The sequence below is a fragment of the Sturnus vulgaris genome, chromosome 2, assembly GCF_052056855.1.
Source record: "Sturnus vulgaris isolate bStuVul1 chromosome 2, bStuVul1.hap1, whole genome shotgun sequence".
Taxonomy (NCBI): Eukaryota; Metazoa; Chordata; class Aves; order Passeriformes; family Sturnidae; genus Sturnus; species Sturnus vulgaris.
In genome coordinates this window covers 72,032,399-72,050,146 of record NC_142244.1, presented here as the reverse complement: position 1 = coordinate 72,050,146, position 17,748 = coordinate 72,032,399, and positions in this window count along the sequence as shown.

The window sequence follows — 17,748 nt, the reverse complement described above, 5'->3', positions numbered from 1 at the left end:
TATTGGCTACATTGCACAGGAGATCTGATAGGATGTTTTCAATGACCCTGTGACTAAAATATAGAAATGAACCAGTATAATATAACATATGGACAGATCAGCTTGCACAGATGAAGCAATTTATATCAGCAGTTCTGTAAGCTTTTAAGTCAATGAAAGCTGACCTTTTTCCTTTAACAAATGTGTGACTACATTTAGTCAACTTACAGTAAAAGCATACTGAAACATATGCATTCATGCATTTAAATGAGTGAAAAAAAGAGTTAAAATATAAACTGCAAGAGCTTTTATGCAATATACTTTTGTTTAGTACAAAGACACTGAACCCTTTCAGTTAATTGCATGGTTGATCATCAATATCCTGTCTTTTGCAAGCAAATACTCCCACGTAAGAAATTCAAATAAGGCACTTCTGAGTATAGAAGCTTTCAGCTACTTTCAGTTTACTAATTTAGGTTATTCCACGTGTTGGAGCTCATCTTTATCATAACAAGACTTAAAAATAACCTGTGTGATGAACTTTAATAAAATGCAATAAACAGTGTAAACAGTGTAAATTGAAAGTAAACACATAGGATCAGTAGTAGTATCATATGATAAAACAGGATTTATGAAAACATATCATCAAAACACTTCATTAGTTTCAAAACCATCCATATCTAGAACATGTGCAAATTCACACTGTCTGCAAGAGAATTGCTTTTAGCAATAGGTGAGCACAGCTTTGCTCCTGATCTCTGTGCAAATAAGAGTTCATAAGACAAGGATCCATTTCCACTTATTCTGTGGCAAAAGTCCCATTTGTAGTAGTGGTACAGGACAAGGTGCCTGCCCAAACAGTCCTGAGGCATCCCTTCTCAACCTACAAGCAGGAGTACCTCCTTTCTGTAGGTGATTCCTGGTCTTTCCCTTGCCCACACAGGCAAAGGAACAGTGCTTTTAATCTTAGATACTTTTTGTGATTTCTGGTGCACTTAGGCTCCAAGTTTTGAGTCTGAACCACAGTATGCATCCTTCCATGTGAAATTCATGGCCAAAAACTGCCTCTAGGATGATTGCTATTAAACCAGCCATTTCTCACAAGTCAAACGAGGAAAGAAAGGCCTCATATTTTTGGCATGTCCAGATAATCCTCTGCTGGCCTTTCTGAGAACAAATGCAGCAAGGTTTATTCAGCTCTGGGGGTTGTTTCATAGATGTGACCCCAATCAGCAGTAGGCGTTTCTTTGGAACCTCAAAGTTGGTGTTTCACTTTCCGAAGCAGTGTCTAAACCACACTATCTCAGAGGTACTTCCTTAAAGCTAGCTAAGCTTTTCCACTTTATACTGACTACTGTGGATCTGCTTTCTGGCACTTTCCCTCCTCGTGGTTTGATTTCACTACTGGCAGAGACACAGATTGCTCTAATCTAATGTCAGCAGGCAGAAAGATGAACGTGTAATGCAAGCTGGCCCTCTCAGCTCCCTCTATGGTAAGCAGAGAGGAACTGGTGTTTTCAGAGAGAACCACAGGCCTTACCACAACAGCCCCATCTCAAATGCCACGCTGGATCCACTTTTAAAAGAAACTTATAAAAAAAATAAGGTAAAAGGAAATTCTGAAATATAGTACAGTTAGAAATTTTCCCAGTTTCTACTCAACAACAGGTTTTTGAACACTTTACCTAAATCTTTAACATCAAATGGAAGCAAATCAGTTGGTTCCTGTGACTGTAGAATCTGAATACATTATCTTCCAGTTCAAGGCTATATAAGGCTTCCCAGTCCCAAACAATGAATATTAGAAATGGCAAGAGCCTCTGCAACTCAGAGCCAAGCACTGACAATGTTTGAAATCAAGCTAAAAATACAGGCCCTGTCCAGATCCCAAACAAGGCAGGCAACAAATGCTGATGGTTATAGGGGACAGAGTGGCAGGGAAGCACAAACAAGCAAGACACAACATTATGCACAGCCTTGCTTCTTTCTCATGCTGACTGCTACCTCTTTTCCTCATATTTCCTGGAATTTCTTACCATATTTAGCCATTCTACATTCATCCTGAAAGAAGTTTTACCAAGTTCACAAATTCATGACAGACTGGGCTTGGCTGCCTTTTTCCAGGCTTGTGTCATGTAACTCATTAATACAAATGTATTTTCATCAGTCCTTGTTGAGTAATGCAGTGTCTGTTCAGGTTTCTGTTATAACCACATTCTTAGCACAATGCAAAAAGTTCCCCCATATCCAGAGTCATCAGATCAATAACTCCCCAGTTCTTTGTGAGACAGAGTCCTGCTTTGACTCTTCTTCCTCTGCAGAAGCAGTAGGAAGGAGACTTCAGTGCCCAGAGATCAGTGTTGGGAAATGCATTCTGTAACTTTGGAGCAAGTCCATCTTTCTTCAACTGGTCTTGTTTCTTTATATAAACTAAACCAAAGTTTGTTTAACCTCTTATTCACAAACCTCTAGTGGTAGATTTCCATAGCCTCTAGTCTAGTTGTGCATTTAGTCACCCTTTATGTCAAAAAGGCTTTTGGCCAAAATTATTTCCATTCTAGTTTAACAAAATTATTGAAATTATTTATTTTCTCAATGAACCTGAAAAGAAGATAAATGTCCTCCTTTTGGAGGTTAAATTTAAATGTTATAATCACTCTTCCCTCTTCTATTACATCTTCTCATGTTATGTTGAGAATCAGCAAATAGTTGTAGCAAGTAAGAACTGTCACAGGTATTAAAGGCAGAAGCACCATTCAACATTTAAAGAAGTCCCACGTGTGGTTTTGTGCTGTGGAACATTCTGAGGAGCTGTTGCAAGTGTCTCTGTGTTAACCTGGTGACTGTCTGTGTACTGACTTTCAGCTGAGAACAACTTTTGTTTGCTCATTGTAGGATATAGCTTATCTAAATATTAAGCATCTAACATATAGTCAGCTAGCCTAAGCATACTACTTGGGCTACCCCTGAATGAAGGAAGGAGGAATCCCTGGAGAGAGAGAACAATCCTTATTTCAGACCATTCCTCTTGAGTGGCATAAATCCATCACTCCTGACCACAGAGGAACCTTAAAGGCGGAGTTTAATTTGGAGTGAGAGAGACTTTAAGCCTAGCAACCAACTCTGGGATCAAAAATTGTGCTTTGACATGTCTATTTCAGAAAAAAAATGTGGTTTTCAAGTGTAGATTTTACAGGAGACACAATAACAAAGTTTTTACCACTTTTTAATCCATGTTCTATGTGGTGCTGTAGGACATCAGCAATACAGCCTGATCCTACCCAAAGTATGCTGGGGTCCCATCCTGTTTAAGTACTGTTTTTGCACAATTTTGCAAGCAGTACATGAACTGTACTGTCCTGTAGCACTTGTGGGAATTCACATGGCCTGTATGGAAACAAGGAACATGGCACATTCATTTACAGGATAAACTTAGACAAAATCTCAGGCTTAAAAACCCAGAAAATAAACCTTTTAATTGGCTCTGGCATGGTGAAGGCCATAAGGTTAGGGAATATTTGGCTGTACTGGTACATGGCCTACTTCTTAGAGTCTACAAAAAAAAAAAAAAAAAAAAAAAAAAAGGAAAGCAGTCCAGCTCTATCCAAGCCCAGAAGGATGGTGGTGGGGAGAATATTTTCCCTGCTGATGTTCAGATACACTTCCTGGCACTGCACCCTGCAATTTAATTTAGTGTGAAACTGTGCCTTAAAGCATCAGTCTATCTCTGAATAAAGACTAGGGGATATGGTTTTGTAGCAGCACCAAGAGTTTCTTTATTTCTTTCTTTCTTTTTTTTTTCTTTTTTTTTCTTCTTAGCACTGAATGCAGAGAGGAAAAGGCAGGCAGATGCATGTCATAAATAAACCCAAAGCGAACAAAGAACAGATGTCCCGAGGAACTTGCTGTCTCAGTATTTGGAGCACAAAGAAATGAAGTAAGCACAGCCCTTCATAGAGGAAGTCCTTCACTTCCTCAAGAAGTTCGAACATGCCAAGAAAGCAAAACAATTTCACAAGGCCAGAGTATACAGGCTTCTAATCCCATGGAAGTAGTATATGTTCTGCCACAAATCCAGAGTCAACAGAGCCTTCCTTTAACACAGGTACAGTGTAGTTAAACCATGGGCCTAAAACCAGTAAGGTTGTTATCACTTAGGAATTCTCTTAGAAAGTGTCAGGAGTTTTTTTGCAAGATTAAAGCAAGATTAGAAAAAAATTATCTTGGTTGCTCCTTTTTTCTCCCCTAACTAATTCAATGCATTATAACATAGATGGATCTTAACATTCTGGGCAGATTCTTAACAGACCTGGGCAACAACACACGGAAAACCCATAAGTATTTCCAAGCTGTCTTCTTCGAAACTCTGATTCATCGTTATTCATATACTGTAAAAAACCTGTAAAACAGAGCGAAAAAATACTCTGAACTTTGTGATATACATCACAAAGCAAGGTTGTAGGATCTGCTCTACTTACTCTGCATTAAATGCAATAGTTTTATTTCCCTTTCAGCAAATTCCCTGAAAACAGACCTGTGAGTGGATGCAGAATTATGAATGTGGAGCAGAGCCAGACACCTCTGTGCTCCTGGGGCTGCTGCTGCACAGGGGCTGTGGCAGCAGGGCCATGAGGAGACAACAGCTGGGCAGGCAGGAAGCTGGAGAGAGAAACCACTCCAAGCAGCACAGCTCTGGCCACAAATATTTACTGATAAGTGCTGCTGGAGTGATGATGGTCTAGGAACATAGGCAAGGACGGATCATATCTTTCATTAGTCCTAACCACTGGAGAAAAAAATAAAGACAAGATTTCATGACCTAAAGCTGAGCCATTATATCTGGAAGTTGCCTATTTTTTCAGAGGTATCAGCATCTAAATAAAAGACATTGCCTCTCCTTGCAGCTCTTGGTTCATAAATATTTCCAGATCAGTGCTTTTTGCTATTACATTTTTAATACAGCCTTCCAGAAAGCTGAGGAGAAGCTAAAGATTAAGAAGCCACCAATCACAAGTTGGAGGGAGATGTAAATAAATAAATAGACTGGAAAATTGTTATAAATCTAAGAACCACATGGTCCTTGCCAGTTGCAGTTTTTGGACTCAGGCGTACACCTGTTTTGACAACTCTCAGTCTTGGCATGTGCTGAGGGAAAGAAAAAGGAGGGAGGTGGTATCTGGAGTTCCCTGCTTGCCTGCCATGATGTCACAGCAACTGACAGACTGGAATGCAGACAGAGCTGAACCCCACTACCAGCTATGGTGGAAGATGGCCAGGAAGGACAGTAAGGACATAAGACGTCCAGTGCACAGCAGAGCCATGACTCCTCGAGGTGTGACTGCTACAGGCACCATCTCTCCTTGCACCATATGTAGGGGCTCTGCTCCTTTTTTCACTAGACTGTTACTCATGCTTGTCACCACATCCCACTCTTGATCATTTTTTTATCTTGCCTTCTGTGTCTGCTTGAATGCTCCTCTGCACCTCCCTGCCCAAATGCACTGCCAGAAGTCCCTGCAGAGCTCTGCTCTTGTCTCTCTGTCTCTTCCTCAGCACATCCACCCCAGAGCCTTGTTAGTTCTTGCTCCAGCTCTGGACAAGAGCTGTTGGGCCCATCCAGAGCTCCTTCCCCACCAGCATGGCAGCAAACTGTCCTCAAGGCACTGCTGCAGTGGCAGGGGACAGGGAAGGATGGCTTCTCATCTGCAGAGGACAGCTCCTGCCAGCCCCAGCTCCTGCTCACAGTTCAGCCTCCCTGGGCATCACCAGAAGTGGTGAGAGGCTGCAACCAGCAAAGGGAGACCTGTTGACTCACATATGTTAGACCACAGACACCTATTTCCCATGGAAATTTTTTTCGTCATAGCCCAGACTTTCTCACAGACAAAGGGTCTCTCTCATATCACCATGAGCAGGGAGCAGTATGCTGCAGTGGGAAGCAGAAGTGGGGATCACAGGGATCAATTAATTTCTCTGAATGCAGGAGCAGTGCAAGAGGCAGGAACATGCCTCAGTTTTGCAAAATGTCCAAGGAGAAACTCAAAGCATTCTGAAAAATCACACATCTTTCACTATGTGAGTCCGTCTTTCCCTTATTCAAGTCTCTGTATCATCTTTTCCCTATACACACACCTTCTTATGTGTTGTCACAGCTGAAATTATAGTCTTTGCCCTACAAATGCCATGGAGAAAAACTACAAATACTGTTTATTCTTAGAGCATGTTTTTATTTCTTCTGGTAGAATTTAAATATTTTTCTACGATTAGATTTCAAAGGGTTAACTTACTATGATAAGTAAAAAAAATAAAATAAAAGCTTACAGATCCTGAGATAGTATCAGCCCATTAAATATAGGTAAGAATATGAGAGGGAAAAAGAAGGGAACAGATATTATATATGTAAGGAAAATTAAAACTCAGGATGTTGGGCGTGGGGGGAATGTGCTTTGAAGTACAAAAGTTCCATTGTTAATGTGGGACAAAACCTCCCCAGTATGGGACAGAGATAAAAAGGAGGGAGTTTCTAACAGATCAAGGTCAACCAAGATATATGAATAACATAAATGCTATTAATCTCGTACAGCATGAATCAGAGAATTGCAGCGGGGTATAGCTGTGTGGCGGAGTTCATGGCATGAGTGTTTTATGCCACTTTGTATTAGATAATGAGCGTATTCATTACAGACTCCTACACATCATCCAAACTGGCAGAGAAGGAGCTTTAAGGAGCTTGAGAGAACAAATCAAAGAGTTGGATCTAAAGCTCGGAAAGGTAATAGGGATATTTCAACTACTGCCCCAAGTTTAGATATTTGCAGGCATTCATACAATCTGACTCTGCAGGAAATAGCGTGAGAAAGAAGCCCTTGCTTGGACAGCTTGCTCCTTATTATTTATCACACTGCCTCTGTCATAACAGCTGATTTTACCAATTAAAGAAAAAAAATCGAGCAATACAGGATAACACTACACCAGAAAAGTATTCTTTGCCTTTTTTTTTTTTTTTTTCTCATGGCTGAAAATTCAGAGACACAAAGAGAATAAATTTTTATCTTGGAGGACTTAATCTAAACATTGTTGGGAATCAAGGGACTGAGCCATACTGGAGGCAAAAAAGTACATAACCAGATGTAATTCTGATTTCACATGTTGCATTTCCACACATTTTAGTCCCCTGGAATTTTGGAAACACATGTGTTCCACAGGAGAAGCTTAAAGAATAATTTATCTTGGGAAGAGAGGAAATGAAAATGTACACACGTGTGTATATAATTTTGACAACAACCTGCAACCAGATTGTTTGCAGTGGTTTGCACTTCCATTAATTTATTCCAAACAAACATTTTAACTCAATGGCATGGATCTATGTAGCATGTTTTTCCTGATTGCTATGCTTTCAGATTTTTGAAATAAAGCTGAAATACAGTTGGGACCAAATTAAAATTCCAAAACCAACTAATTCTTTCTCCCTGAGGTTAGCAGGGTTTTCTCAGCATGAACCTAGACTTGCATTCAATTCTACATTTTGGTGCCATGTAATCAATGGAAAAGGGCAAGGCCCGTAATGGGGCCAACTCTCCACAATGAGCACATCCAAACTTAAAAAAAGAGATTTTCAAAGAGGGGCTGGTTGTTCGTATGCAGTAGCATCTCGAGGCTGTGCTGCATTTGCAGCTCTTTTGCAGCACTCTATATAGGCATATATATATATATATATATATATATATACACACAGACATACATGCTCTGTGTGTGTATATAGGCACTACCCATGCATGTATATGTGCACTGTACATGTATATTCATACAATATACACTGCATCTCTACCTGATCTTTAGGAAATACATTGTTTGAGCTTAGTGAAGGGAAGGTGGAGCAGGGGAGGGGGGTAAGAGAAAGAGAAGAAAGGTCTGGAATGGTTCAAGGTAAACTGCCCCTCAGGAAACATCTGAAGACTGCTCAGAGGCAACGCCAGTACTATGATCCAGCTAATTTACAAAATGGGCTTAAGCGGGACAAGAAGAATAATGGAAAATCAAAGAATAAGCAGCAAATGGGTTTCAAAACTGTCAGAAGAATTATCATTTTGTGTAGGGAAAATCAGGTGAAGGTGAGATTCAATCAAGATTTAGGCCACAAAACTCTCCTTATGGCTATCTATATCCAAGTAGCCAAAGGATGCTGAAAGCTCTGGATAGCAGCACTAAAGCCTGAGGATCTTACAGTCTCTCAGAGCCCCTCTGGTGAGCCTGGGATCTTCCAGAATCCCTTGCCTTGAGCATAGTCCTCTCTGTGAAGAGGCATCCATCTTCCTCACGGGCTCTGCAAGCTGCTGCTTCCATCCTGCAGACATTACCTCTACTACTGAATATAACACACGTTAAAATGCTTTGCATCTTGAAAGAGGTGCTTTCTGCATCCAGGGTCCCCTGTGAGCATACTTCTGGTGCCCTTTGTGCACAATTTTTGTTCACAATTCTAGAACATGGTGCTAATAAAGCCAAGAATCTCTCTATAGGCCATTCACTAAAGAGTTGGTCTCGATGATTCATGTGGGTCACTTCCAACACAGAATATTCTGTGGTTCTGTGAATATCTCTGGAGAAAGTGATTCAGGCTTCACCTACAAAGCCCACATAAAGAGCCCATGGTGAAAAGAAGTACCTTGCCACTGGAAGTACCTTGAGCTTCTCCCTGGGCACCTTACCCAGCAGGACAGGCCATCAAGAGCGTGAGTTGGAGGAGGGGGAGTAGTTGGGGGCAGAAGAAACTCTATTCTTCTGGCTCATTCTCAGGGCATAAAGCTGAGAAGAGGGACTCAGAAATATCAGACCAGCTTCCACAGTTTTTGAGTCACTGCATGTCTTAGAAAAGACCCATCCCCAGTCTCCTTCCATTTCCTAAAAATTCCTAGCTATACCAAGCAGATACCCTCAGGGAGCTGCTGCTCATACAGAGTTGGGCTGATCTAGTAAGGGGAAACTAAGGCAGCCTCTGTTTCTGTAGAGGGAAGAAGCAGCATGAGAGGAGGCACAAGAAATGGCACATTCCCATGAAAAACTGAAGTGTGTCACAGCATCTTCTTTCCAGATGTGGAGAACAAAAATACGAATGCTTCACTTCTGACAGCAGCCCCACAAAGGTAGGAAGGCAGCAGGGGACAGTTGAACATTCACTCCTGCCCCACCATACAAACACTCAGCCAGGGCACAGGAACAAAAAAATTGTAATATTCATAGTTGCATAAATGTATTCAGAGTTGTGAATGTAACACTTGGGGATTTTCAGTGTAATTGCTACATCCCATTTATTTGGATTTGTTAGAGCAAAAAATACCTCTCTCAGAGGCTTTTACCTCATAGTTAAATATAGTGGTGAAGCAGTTAACATAGTTTTATGTATCACCATGTTGGCATGGGGTTTTTATCTTTTATTGGCACCATTTTATCCCTGGAGACAATAGGAGATTGTTCTCACTGTGTGTAAAAAGATCTTGTTCTGGCAAGTAAGGTTTTCCCAGTCAACAAGTTTGGTAAGGGAGAAATAGGCTGTGTTGGGACTGGCCTGCTAAGCACCTCCTCATTGCAGCAATCACTGTGCCATTCACTGCTCACAGAGCCCCTGCCTGCAGCCCAAAGAGGTGAAGGATGGAGCACTAAACCCACAAGCCTCTGCTGTTCTTTTATCACAAAGATGGGACAAAAGTTTAGATTGATCTGCTCTAAGCATAAACTACACCATAACTGCTAGAAACTATGTGGCAAGAAGAAAATATGTGTGCTTAGAAGCCTTTTTCTTTGCTAAAACCCACAAAATCCATATGAAAATAAAGGTTCTGATTCCCTGATTTGGATGCTTTTGTGTACCCCGAAAAGATGTACAGGATTTTCTTCTTCACTCATCTCTTCCTGGTTGTATAAATAATGCAATACACAATTAGAGCAGTCAGAAGCATTAGGGATAAGAACGTATTTACATCAGAGATGTACATACGAGATTATGTGAGAATTGTAAAGTTTTATCTCCATCTTTAAATAAATATTATGCTTCATCCACACCCAAAGTCTTGAAAGAAAGCTGTTTTAGTGTAAACAATTAACTTCCTGGCCAATCATTCAATTTTTTTGATGACTTGCTGCTGAGAAATTCAGATGCTGTAGACTACACCTGACAAATTTTGATCAGTCAGATAATCCACCCCAAAATCACCCAGACACTGCAGTTTATTTGCAGTCATACCACAACATTTGGCAGGCCTAGTATTTCAGTTGTTCTTATTTGCAGAGGCTATAAAGTGATTTAGTTGCTACCAGGTTTGACAGCAATTAGGAACACAGGCATGAGCGATGGCAGCCTCTGCTTTATATTTCATGAGTGCCCACAGCTCAACCCTTCTGCAAAACATGCCTCAGATCTCAGATTACACTGGAAAATAAAGTCTCGTAGTTAGAGCTGCAGTCAGCTTTCAAAATGTTTACTGAGCATAAGGCAGTGCAAAAGTGATTACAAACCCAACCAAACCCCCGGGCTCTGCCATGATAGGAACCACCCAGAAGGTCAGAGCTGAACTGAGATCCTACAGCCATGACTATTTTCCAGATGAACTGAAATTCATCATCTTGCAGCAGACAGAAAATGAAAAGTTATCTCCTTGCCCTGTAGGGATCAACCTGCAGCTGCACTTCACTCACTGCCTTTCCTCTGCAAGGCCCAGCAAGCTATAGATGTGTCAATAAATTCCTTGGGTTTTTAAATTTTACTTAAATCTTGAAAATAAACCACTGAAAGAAATTAAAAGGCATTTTTTCAAAGTAAAATTGGACTTGAAGAGCAGTGTCCTTAATGACATTGAAACAAACCCAACGGTTTTGGGGCACATGAAATTCTCAAGCAGCTGTTCCTCAGCATTATCTGCAAAATGAAGGCAGTAGTGCTTTTATTCAACAGCTAGTGTTCTGGATTTGGGAGATATGGGTTCAGGATGTGGAATCCTTAGCAGTCATCTCATGGGAGAGGATCCTGCCTGCCCTGACAAAGCAGCCCTGTTCTGCCAAGCTCTTCTCTTGGAGCTGTTCCACTCCTTTGTAAAAAGTAATTACTTAAATATACATTGAACAAAGAGAGAGGGAAATTACTTTAAGGCCTATCAGTTAGGGCACTCTGCTGGAAGGTAAAGCAAACCAGTAAATAATTCATTAATGATGTTGCTATTTCAGAGACCTAATAAATTTTTATTGGGCAAGAAAAAAGTCATCATCAGGGACTGGGAAAATATCCCCCAGATACCTTGTCACTTGGGGGTGCTGTTTTGGCATGGCACAACTGTCATGTTCCGAATGGATACAGATTTTAAAAATCCCCTGCAGGTAAAATGAGAATTGCAGCTTTCCTTCGAGGTGTTTTAGTGGCACAATTTTTTGGACAAAATGGGAAGTGGAGTTTGTTTCAGAGCCTTGAAAAGGCCCACATCTTAAAAGAAGACAATTGCAACTAAGGCTTTTAAGGAGCTCAAGTCAGACCACATCTTTAATAAATTAAATAAACTGCAGAGTTCCTGAACTAATTGTTTTAAGTGCATCCTCTCTGCTTTATTTGGAGGCTCTGGACTCTGGGCAGGGTGCCTCCAGATCCCACCAATGTCTGTTACAGCTCCTTTACTTGCTAGCACTGCAGCCCAGGAAGAGGTGGAGACAGACAGATGGTCTGAGAGCAACTTAGACACCACAAAAATTAATAATAAACTCCTACATTTCCTGAGATATAAGAAAGGAAGATGACCAAGATGCTCAAGAGTGCCACATCATACTCCCCAAGTTTTGCTGAAGCAGGAACTGGCAAATGCAGCTTAATGAATCAAGTGTCATCAGGAGTAATGATGTCACAGAGCTTTATGCCCACAGTATTTTCAGCTTCAAACCACAGCAAAGGAGGAAGGCTAGCTCCAAAGTTAAGCTAATGCAACAAAATGCACACTGTTGGAGGATTTAGAAACTCCTGCTGTAGAAAGTGATGACACAGTGCCCTGAGGAGAGCTCCTTGTCCCACCTGTTTCCTGGCCATGGAGAAGTCTCCCTCTGACTTCCAGAGTCTGAAAACTTTGCCATCTGTTCTCACTTGAAAAAAATTTTCATTTTCTCTCTTCCATTTGTATTAAATTGTTTTTAAACAGGAGAGGCTTAACATGCAGGCTGTGCAATAGTGTATGATACAGTTAATTTCTCTTGCCATTTAATGTTAACAACATATGGAGACTGGCCTGAGCTGCCAAGGACATAAATCTATCCTCCTGGTTTGTTCACTGAATCTCAATTTTTTATTACTGCACATTCTTCCACAGGACTTCACCAAAACACCTGGTGGGGACCTTCCAGAGGAAAGAATTTCACCCTTCTCAAAGAAAAGACTCCTTTTCACCCCACCCCCAGAAACAGCCCAACTCCCACCAGTCTCCTTTTCCCCAAATCCAGATTCCCATTTCCATTGATAAAGCACATTCCATTAACAAAACTGATTCATGTTTACAGTGTTGTATATGTCTACAATGTTTCTTTTATGTTGTTTGACTTGTGGGTGACTTCAGAGCTCCTGATGGCATGGGGCATTAGTATCAGCTGGAGCAAAACCAGTGGCAGGCAGGTATGGTGCCAGCTTCCTCACCATTTTGCCAGCTGACCTCACTCCTGACACGCCAGTTGGCTACTGTTCCCTTCCCATGTCAAACTATGCAGTGTTTTTGAGATGCATGCAAATAAACTATCCAACATGATGAATAAACCAATGTTACAATTCAAGTTCCAGGATGAAGATATTTACACAAACCTTGCACTCTGCTGCAACCAAATTTGGGCATTTCAAGGACACTGGATACCACTCTTGTAGCTTTTATTACTAATTGTAGAGAAATAACAGATGAAATACTGGGGAGGCAAACTGTGATGACCATTTTCTGCAGAGCTGCAAATGGGCTTACAGAGCAGCTTGCTGGAAAACCATGGAAAATGGAGCAATGTTGCAGACTTGAAATTGGCATTTTTCTTTCACTTTCCAAGTACAACTTCAAGACAAACATGGATGGTTTTATCCTTCTCCTTGCATACAGCTTTAAATGTTGCATTCTTAGGCATGTAGACATGAAAGATTGACTCTGCTTGCAATCAACCTATGCATCTGGTCTCTCACAAAGCCTGTATGTGAACAGTAAAATGGAGATAAATCCAAGATGTGAAATTCACATCTGCCTCAGGTGAAACCAAATGTTAATCAGTGCCTGCTTATTCTCCTCTTTATGTATCCCGTCTCTTTACAATATATGTAATGTACATATTTAATCTTCACTATAGCAGTATGAATATCTTCCGGGTCTGTCAGAGATGGAGGACTAAGCTGTCATCAGTACAGCCTATGAACTCCTTTCTGTTAAAGCAAAAGCTAAGTATTTAAAGTCAACTGGTGGCATTTCCTTTAAAAAGTCTTTGCTGTCTGTGGAACAAATATGACCAGAGTTGCCTGTGGAAGTTAACTCAGCACTATTTTCATAAAAAATACCTGGCCTCATAACATTGAAGAATATTTTTTTTTTCAGTATTTACTGGAATATCATATGATTAACTGGATTATTCATTATAAATTCCTGCCATATTTTCTTGCATACTATGAACTCATCTGGATTTCAAAGAATGTGCAAAGTTACATCTTCACTTTTTTAATCACTCATCAATTATTTTGCTTTGGATTTCAGGCTTCTCCCCCAGTTCTAGCTCTTAATCCTATTTTCAGGTATACATTATGCCTAAATAATATCAGCACACAAAACTATTATTTCAAGGAACTGTTTTTGCTTTTTATGGAGGAATTAATCCAGAGTTTGTGTTTGGAGAAAAATCCCCAAACCTGAGAGCAGCAGGTAGAGGAGAAGGAAGCAGGGCATGTTATGCCACATCCAGACAGCTGCTGGGATCTTTCCTTGCAAAGCATGACACACCAGATCCCAATCCACAGCTTTTTCCATGCTCGGGCACACCTCAGCTTTCACAAGCAGTGAAAGAAAGGACACTGCACGGTGCAAACGTGATTTTATCGCTGTGTCAACAGCAGTGTGGGCCCCAGCATTCAGCAAGAGATGTTTGCATTGGACCTGAGAAGTTTCTCATCAGCCGGGGCAGAGAGCACACACCACCAGTTTCAGCCCCTGTTTGTTTTCATGTCGATACAGCAAGGTGCAGAAATGTCGTGTCCAGATGCTGTATATCTCAGCTGGAGAGCTCAGGTCAAGCTCTCACTGCCTCAGTTAGGTCCCATGGAGAGGGGATGGGGAGCAGGGGATGGCTGCAGGGCAGAGAGCATGAGGAGCTGCCTCCCATTTCACTGTTTGCCAGTGTGGAAAGGAGTCTCACAAATAGGTCACTCACTAAAACTTTATATAGCTGAATTCAGGAAGCCTCCTTTCACTAAAACAATAGCAAAAGAGGAAAAAACAACAAAACAGGTTTTTATTTATATTTTATGAGCCTCCTGAGTGGGCACAACCAGCAGGGATGAAGACAAAGCTCAAAGTGAAGCATTATCTCCCAGATACCCATCCAGTCCCCCAGAGAGCAACCAATTATCCTTTATGCTTGTGCCAACAGCTCTGCCATCCTTTCCATGCCTCATTACAGAAAACCAAAGGAGGAAAAACATGACAAAATATTAAACAAGCCACATTTTCTGTGTTTGTTCCTTAACCAAAAATACTGATTGGGATTTTAAAAAAATCAGGGAAAAATTCAGTCCTACAAAGAAAAGCGCCTCTTCTAAACTCCCCCTCTCTTCAAGAGCAAGGGGAATACTTACAAATGCAAAACAAAGGTTATAAGCTAACAGTGGCAGGATCTGAGGCTTTACAGCTTGTGAAACTACCCAAAGGGTGGTCTCACTGCCTGGGCAAGGTGAGTGTATTGGGTAACACACCTTCCTTTCACAGTTGTTTGGACCCGAGGATATTTTCAAAGCTGCCCGAAACTTCTTTCCTTTGTGTGGAACTGCCCAGTCAGAAGATGGGACATGGAGTGGAGGTGGGAGCAGGCAGGCACTCCTATGTCACACAGAATGAAAATTAAATATTAACGTGCTCCTTGGGCTGCCTGCCTGAAAGTCACACAGTCACAATATTTTAACTTATATAGTGGTGGTGAGGGTAAATTTGAGCTTACAAGTGGTGTTAGACTCTCCCATTCCCTATTTTGGATCACTTCTCATTTCATTTAACAGATTAAAACATTCAGGCTTAACCTTCCAAATCACAAGAAAATCTTGCTTATTTTGGAGCAACTGACTCAGTTTTCCAGAGCTGACAGAAGAAGTCTCCACTACCTCTTAAATATGGAGGTTTTTCTCAGGCTTTACCTGATTGAGCTTGCAGCAAAGTAAAATTGTGGTGTCACGAAAATAGGTTTTAAGGTTATGCCCACATTGCTCAATGGAGTAGTCATGGATGTAAAGCAAGCACCAGAGCCCCAGTCTTCTGCACAGAGGAGTTTTAGGTCATTGTTTGGTGCTATTTTGGACTGCTCTGAGTAAGTTATTTCCCCCTTGACTGGACCTGGATGAAGTTCAGGCACAAAATTATTTAAGAGGAGGCTCCCAATAGGCAATATGATTAAGACTGGACCAGGTTTGACTCTCTTTCCTATTCTACTGTCTTGTCCTCCATACACACTCCCAGAAGTCCTAGGACAATTGAGCATTATATATATATATGCAGCATGGACACAGTCACTCTGCTGCAGGTCTGCTTCATCTGCACTAATGCAAGCTGTTCTGCACCACTGGCCTGGGTGTCAAGGATCCCCTTCTGCAGCTACACTGCACTGAGTGTCCCAGGCTGCCTCTGAAAATCAGTTTAATGCCTGTCAGTGCAAGTCTCCAGGCCCCATCTGGAAAGTGTTGCCTAGTGGCTGAGCAGCACTCCTGCAGCAGGATTGTTGTTCTTTGTGCCAAGTGTAAGTAAAACTCAGCACTGGGGGAGCTCTCGCTGTTACAGAGGAAAGGATTCAAAAATCAAATGGAGCTGTAGGCCTTGGAGCACTTGGGTGACCCTTCAAAATCTCAAAGTTACTCAAGTAGCAAATAATCCCAAAATAACATCTAGAAGGATGGTTCATAAACTAAGTAAATGAGCCGGGAACATGAAAATTTTTGACCAGCAGCTTGCTGTGTGGCACTCTTAAAATACCTTGGCAGCTCTATCATGGAAACATACAGCCCCCACAAGCCATACCAAAAAGTAGCCCGGCCATGGAAACTGGTTTCTTTGGTCTTTGTAAAGAACTCAGCCACTTTAATCACAACAAATACCAAAATACTGGGGGAAGGAGTCCCACAGCTCAATGGTATGTTTTGTGAAAAAATTTTGACATCTGTATACTTGCTTCATTATGTCCTGACAATTCTTGGATCGGAAGGGAGCAAACAGCTGATCCTTATTTGCTTATGAAACAAAGTCTGTAGGAAAACAGGATTTCACAAAGCCCAAACCATTCCATTTGAAACACCACAGAGTGAAGTCAATTGCCAAATACAAGGCAGGATCCGGGAGGAACCCAGGGGACTGGCAACTCTGGAAGTTGTGGTATCCTCAGCCACAGGACAGATGTTCCCAAAGGGCAGGAACACTGGAAACCGTGGAAAATTGCACAACTAAATTTCACAGAAAGAAAAGCAATTCTCCTATAACTGAGGAACTCTTCTGCAAGTTCCAGTGAGAAGACCAAAAGCTATTGTTTTCTTATGAACATTTTTTTTTAAAGGTATTGAAAGGTACAGTTTACAGTTCCAATATTTTAAATGCTGATTCTATTGATACCAGTTTGGACATATGTCTTTGGGTGGAAAAAAGTATCATTTGAAATTGCATTCTGGACCGGCAACAGAGTAATCCCTGGTAACTAGCTTAGGCTAGATGGCAAATGAATGCAAACTTTTAGGCAAATGAAATTAGATTACATGAGGCCTGTGGTAAGCAATCCAAGCACTTAAACCTACAGTTAGTCGGAAACAGGAATCATGGGAGAATATCCAGATGCCATATATTATTGAGGAAGAGGCCTCATGAGGGAGATAATTTCAGGAACAATTAAGAGTATTCACAGCATCCAATGCCCTGAGTGCTACAATTCTTAAGCAAGCTGGCAGGAAATAGTAGGAGACCCACAATCCTTTTTTCAGTGTTGGAAATGTGAGCAATTCATTAGAGTTTGTACATTCTTTCCTTCCAAATGCCTTCTGCCCTTTGTCACTTGACAGCAGAGCAGTTTTCAGGGCTGCTCAGTAACCCAGAGACCTGGGTTACATTTCTCCTCATGGCATAGTTCCCTGTTAAGAGAGAGCTCGGAGCCCCGGGGTGCTGTGGAAGGAGGCACTGAGCACATCCCTCATCAATGCTTGGTAAGTGATGACACCACACGAGGATAATCAAGCACTGGGACAAGTCACTCACGGTGTGTGAGAAATCGTTGTGCTCTGGGGTTTTTGAGATCCATCTGACAAAGTCTTAAGCAACGCAGTCTGAATTTAGCACCAGCCCTGCTTTGAACAGGAGCTCACACCAGATTATGTCCTGTGGTTCCCTCTATCCTGAATGACTGACTGTGCAGTGACCGTGGAAACAACTGGTCCAAAGGAAAGCAGGTTAGAAGCTGCCCAGCCCTATAAATCAGCTATTGCACTCAGATAGGAATTGGGATTCTTGGGAAAGTTGACCTTTATTTATGCTAAATGTAGAAATAACC